At 52.1% G+C, this 5,425-nt stretch overlaps 1 pseudogene; it reads right to left on the reverse strand.

Annotated features, from left to right (window-relative positions):
• Nucleotides 1–2,506: 2,506 nt before the first annotated feature.
• Nucleotides 2,507–4,163, reverse strand: LOC100545420 (cytochrome P450 1B1 pseudogene; annotated as a pseudogene).
• Nucleotides 4,164–5,425: the final 1,262 nt, after the last annotated feature.

Below are 5,425 nucleotides of genomic sequence, written 5' to 3' on the forward strand. Positions count from 1 at the left end.
TGTTTAGAAGGAAAGATTGATAATGCACTGATTGCTTTTCTTCTTAATGAACGGGTTAGTTCTGCAGCTGGATCTCTTGTGCGTCTTCTGCTACATGATAAAGATCCTATTCCAGCATTTCAGTATCTTGAAAACTGCGGGGAAGCTGTGCAGCACCTGCTTGCGTGTGAATATGACCGTAATTGTGGATGAGGAGTGGGAATGGGTTTGGACACAGGGGACTGTAAATAACGCATTTCCTGGCATCGCGCTTCCAAAAATCGTATTTCCTGGCAGCGTCTCTCTCTCTCTAGATTTGAGAAATGGGGTGGTCAAAACATTGCAAAATCATTCGAGGAAGTGCTGTAAGCAGCTTCCATCCCCCTGTGAGCTGCAGCCGCACACTTTGCACAGCGCTGCCGCCAGCATGCACTCAAGAATAATTTCTGGACACCATCAAACGCGTACACCTCAATCTCCACAGTTTGAGCTTAAAACACCAATTTTATATGACTTATGGGTAAGGTGGGAACTGGAGCTAGAAAGAAAGACGGATGTGGCACCATCTGCAAAGTGTGGCTTCAGTCAAGGGTGTTTTTTCCCACTTCGGCATTAGTTGAGTAGAGTACACGAATGGTTAGTGTTAATGATGGGGATATAAGAGCTGTGGCCATGTGTTGCCTGCACACCTGCAGGGAATAATAGTAGGCACAAGGGAAAAATGAGCAATATTTATCAGTGCACTCTCCCCATCTCCAGCATCTCGGTGCTATAGTATTTTCAATGAGCAGAAATATGGAGCCAGATGGGAGCCAAAGAGGAGGAACAAAGCACAGGCAATGTGCCAGTGGGAGCTGTAAATGTGAATCTGGTCTTCTGGCTTTGACTCAAATCAGTGTGGATGCCTTTGCTTTGTGCCAGTTCCCATTAGGTTACAGCGAGCATCTTGGTTCTGTTGACCATCGCAGCATCCATGGTAGATAGCAGAGGTGTGAAGCAGACTTGGAAATATCCACATGCTCTGAGATGCTGTCAAAAGGAGGGCTGAAATGGTGAGGATGTATTCAAGTCTTCTCAGATAATTAAATCTCATCTTTGGTAAAGCTTCCGGAGGAAGGTGAGTTTGCTGTTGGCAAATTGTTGTCATTAGGAGGTGATTTATCCCATCATCTGCAACTCCTTGGGGTGACTACACTGTGGTGGCACTGAGGTGAGCATGATAGTAGCTTGGGTGGAAACTGTCCTCTGTTTTGGGGATGGTGTATCTCCGTATTTTAGAGCCAATTCTATTAACTTTGGTTGAACATGTTCACCTGCATTATTATTTTTAAATATGTGTAAGAAAGACCATGTGATGGCATTGGTAGCATACGGGCAATAGCAGCTACCAAACCACAGTGTATTTGCACAAAGGAATGGTGACTCCCCCAGAGAAGAGGATTTCTTTGCAAGTCCGAGTCAATGCTTCCAGATGCTGTTCAGGAACATTTAGGGGAAGAAAAAATCTTGTTTTTCGAAAGGGGCCATGTCCCATTTCAGCTAAGCATCTCAATGTAAGCTGCCCAGTGGCTCTTTCTACTTAAAATTAAAGGTTCATAGAGGAGAAACAGAATTCCCTAATTGTTTCTCTACCCCAGCAGATGTACTCCCACCCACTTCGAAACTCCTAATGCTTGATGTTATATGGGGTAAGTTTAGGTTGGATATCAGGAAACACTTCTTCAAAGAAAGGGTGCTAAGCACTGGAACAGGCTCCCCAGGGAGGCGGTTGAGTCATCATCCCTGGATGTGTTTAAAAACCGTTTGGATGTGGTGCTCAGGAACATGATTTAGCAGAGGGCTGTTAGGGTAGTATGGTTAGGTTATGGTTGGACTTGATCTTTAAGGTCTTTTCCAACCTGAGCAATTCTATGATTCTGTGGCATGGAGTATCCCTTTGGGCAATTTAAGTCAGTTGTTGTAATTTTGTTCCCTCCCAGCTCCTTGGACCTTTCACTGCAAACAGCCTTGCATAATTACAAAAGAGCTTAGCAGCAACTATAAACAGCAATGTATTATCAACATTGTTTTTCTCCTACAACCAAAACATAGCATCGTATCAGACACAATTCCCTCCCAGCTGAAGCTAGGATGTGGGAATTGGGGGCATGAAAGCAGGGTGTGCTCATGGGCTCAAACTGATGGGGCCATGCAGCAGGACAAGACCTGTACAGGCCACCATCGGTTACCAGTCATAAACTCAGGTCTCAGTGATGAGGTTCCCCCAGCAGCTCCCTTGCTCCACCATGGCTTTCCCTGAGTTCTGAAGTACACCTTCTATGAATGTCTCACTCCTGCTAAAAAGAGAGAAAATCACTTCTTGCTACACTTTGGGGTACTGAGGGAGAGGGTCTGATTTCTGCAGTTTCAACCTGTCTTGGGGAACAGAGCTCACGGGTGTGTGTGATGGAGCTATAGGTACAAACGATGCTTCCAGCCACCTCACAAAGAAAATGAGCAGAGTCGGGTCCTGTGTCAAAGATGTTTATTGCTGCGGGGACTCATTGCCATTGTCACTGTGAATCAGCAAGAGTCATTAGCATGCAAGGCAAGGTATCCCCTGCCACCCTGTTGATGCCCCTTGGCTGGATGGGCCATCATGGCTGGATGAGCAGGTGGAGCCTCGGCCGCACATTGACAGTGAAAGGCAATGGCTTCAGCGCCAGCCCATGGATGCAGTCCATGGTGAGGTGCTCCGCTGGGTTGGCGTGGAAGGAGCACTGGTGGAGGAGGATGGCGGTGAAGAGGAAGAGCTGGAGCTTGGACAGCTGGTCACCAATGCAGCGCCGCTGGCCAGCCGAGAAGATCATCACGCTGCTGGCCCGCTCACGGTCCAGGCGCTGCTGCTTGTCCAGGAATCGCGTGGGATCAAAGCGCTGGGGCTCAGGCCACTTGCTGCAGTCATGGTTGACTGACCACTGGTTGACAAAGACCACAGTGCCCTTAGCGATGCGGAAGCCCTCGAGCTCCACATCAGCCGTGGTGGCATGTGGAATGGTGATGGGCACAAAGCTGCTGTAGCGCAGTGTCTCATAGATGAAGGCCTCCAGAAGGGGTAGATGGGGTCGGTCCTCAGCTGTGGGCAGACGGCTGTGTCCCACCACCCGGTCCAGCTCAGTCTGAAGGTCCTGCTGGACCTGCGGGTGCTTCAGCAGCAGCAGGAGGATCCATGAGAGTGCTGTGGACGTCGTGTCCTGCCCTGCGCCGAAGATGTCAGTCATAGCACCATCCACATCCTCAGGTCCCAGCCCATCAGAGGACCCACCACCACGCTCTACAGAGGCGATCATGACATCACTGATGTCACGGACTGCCCGCCAGTCAAAGGTCTGGCGGTGCTGTGCCACCTTGACCTGCACAAAGCCGTGCAGCTCACGGTTGAGGGCCTGGAAGTCACGGTAGACACGGCGGACGGGGTTGGGGAAGCGCAGGAGCCAGGGCAGCACATCTACCAGACTGCCGGCCCCCACCGTCTGCCCAAAGCGGTCATTGCGGCCAAGCAACGCGGTGAACTCGCTGTCAGCATGGTCATAGCGGCGGCCAAAGCAGAGAGCGCAGAGGACATTGGCGTTGGCCACCACTAAGAGCGGGCAGGGCTGGAAATAAGCACCAGCCTGGCTGTGCCTCAGGAAGAGCCGCACCAGGTCACCCGCTTCAGCCACCACATGCCGCTCCACCTCGGCCGCCATTGAGCGAGCCCTTAGGGCAGCGTGGGCCAGCCGCCGTCGTGCCCGCCATTGGGGCGAGCAGCTCCCAAAGGCGACGCTGCGCCCACCTGACACCAGGCCGAAGGAAGGGAAGTCAGGCCGGCCAGCGAAACACGTGCCCAGACCCACCAGCGCCCGCCGGATGGCCGCCTCACCATTGAGCACCACCACCCGCTGCCGGCCCAGGTGCAGCTGGAAGATGGCTCCATAGCGGCACGCCATGCGCATGAAGGTGAGGTGGGGCAGACGGCCCAGCTGCAGGACGTTGCCCACCAGAGGCCACGCAAAAGGACCCGGTGGGCTCTGGCCACAAGTGGCCTTGTGGCGAGTCTTGGCAAGCAGCAGGATGGCAGCGAGCACGACGGCAATGAGAAGGGCGGAGAGAGGTGACAGCACCGGCGCCGTGGCCGCACCGCTCGGGGTCCCCATCGCACTCATGACTGCAGCTGCTCCGCAGCGGAGGCTGGGGATCGGCGCGGCTTTATGGCTGCCTCCGAGGGGGCCGAGCCTCTCTCCTCCCCCCGGGAGGCAGCTGTGGGCTGGGGGGGAGAACACGGGCGGAGCCACCCCAATGAGACACACGGAGATGGGATCATGGTGGGGAGCTCCAAGGTTGGGTGTGAGGAGGGAGAGGGGTCCTGGGGGGGCTGTGGGGCTCAGGGAGCAGTGGGGTGCTGACAGCAGTCAGAACTTTATCATGGAGCTTGCTAGCATCACCCTTATCCTCCCTGAAAGTATAATGGACTCATGTGGAGTGGGTGATGCTACACATCCCTGTCCCCTTGTGGAGTTTTTCTTGCTTTATTTTTCTCACTCGTGACTGCAGTTGCGGCTCGGGCTTTGCAGCTGGATTCAATCATCTCAGTGCAGCTTTTGGCAGCTCCGTCACCAGACCTGAGCATCTCCGCTTCCCAGAATAGATCGGATGGCAGAGGTGAGGTGCGGGATGCAGGGTGGCTCTGGGGACATTGCTTAGTGCTCCAGAAGGATAATTTGTCGTCTCACCCCAAGCAAGGCTGATACTTGCATGTAATGTCCCCTGGACCAAGAAAAGGCAATTTTCCATAGCAAGGAGAAATTAATTCTGCACAAACAGGGTGAATCAGGCTGCATGGAGCTTTACAGTGTCTCTTTGGCTGTTTGCTATCCCAAAAAACAGCAAGTGAACAGTGCTGAACCAGCTTGGTTCCTGTTATCTTTTCTCATAACTCCAACCCAACTGGGGGACAAAACCAGAAGAATTAACTTTAATCACAACTTCGGGGCTCTCCCTCTCCCTGCTCTTTCCCAAACTCTTCCTTGGGTTGCTCTGATTCTGGCTTCTCCTTCCTTAAAACAATGCTCCAGCTCCTTCCTTCTGCTTCCATCCCTGTTGAATGTTATACAGCTGCCTCTCCTTGATTTTGGAGCTTACTCTCATAGTGTTGCCTTGGCTGGTCTTTCTGATGCCATGTGTTGCCCCCGGACCATGATGCTGCCTATTCTGGCTCATAACTGAGATAGGAGCACAGGCGCAGCTAAGGAAATACTGACTTATTACAGATACTCAAATATAATACACCACCTCTACAAAAAACAGAATAAGTCTTATGCTGTGCAGCTGTTCCTCTGGGTGGGGATTACAGACAGGCAAGGATGGGCTCTGAATGGTGGAAAAAAAGAAAAAAAAAAAAGAAAAAAAAAAGTGTTTTTATCCCCAT

Source organism: Meleagris gallopavo, chromosome 5 (assembly GCF_905368555.1).
Source record: "Meleagris gallopavo chromosome 5, MGAL_WU_HG_1.1, whole genome shotgun sequence".
In the NCBI taxonomy this organism is placed as follows: Eukaryota; Metazoa; Chordata; class Aves; order Galliformes; family Phasianidae; genus Meleagris; species Meleagris gallopavo.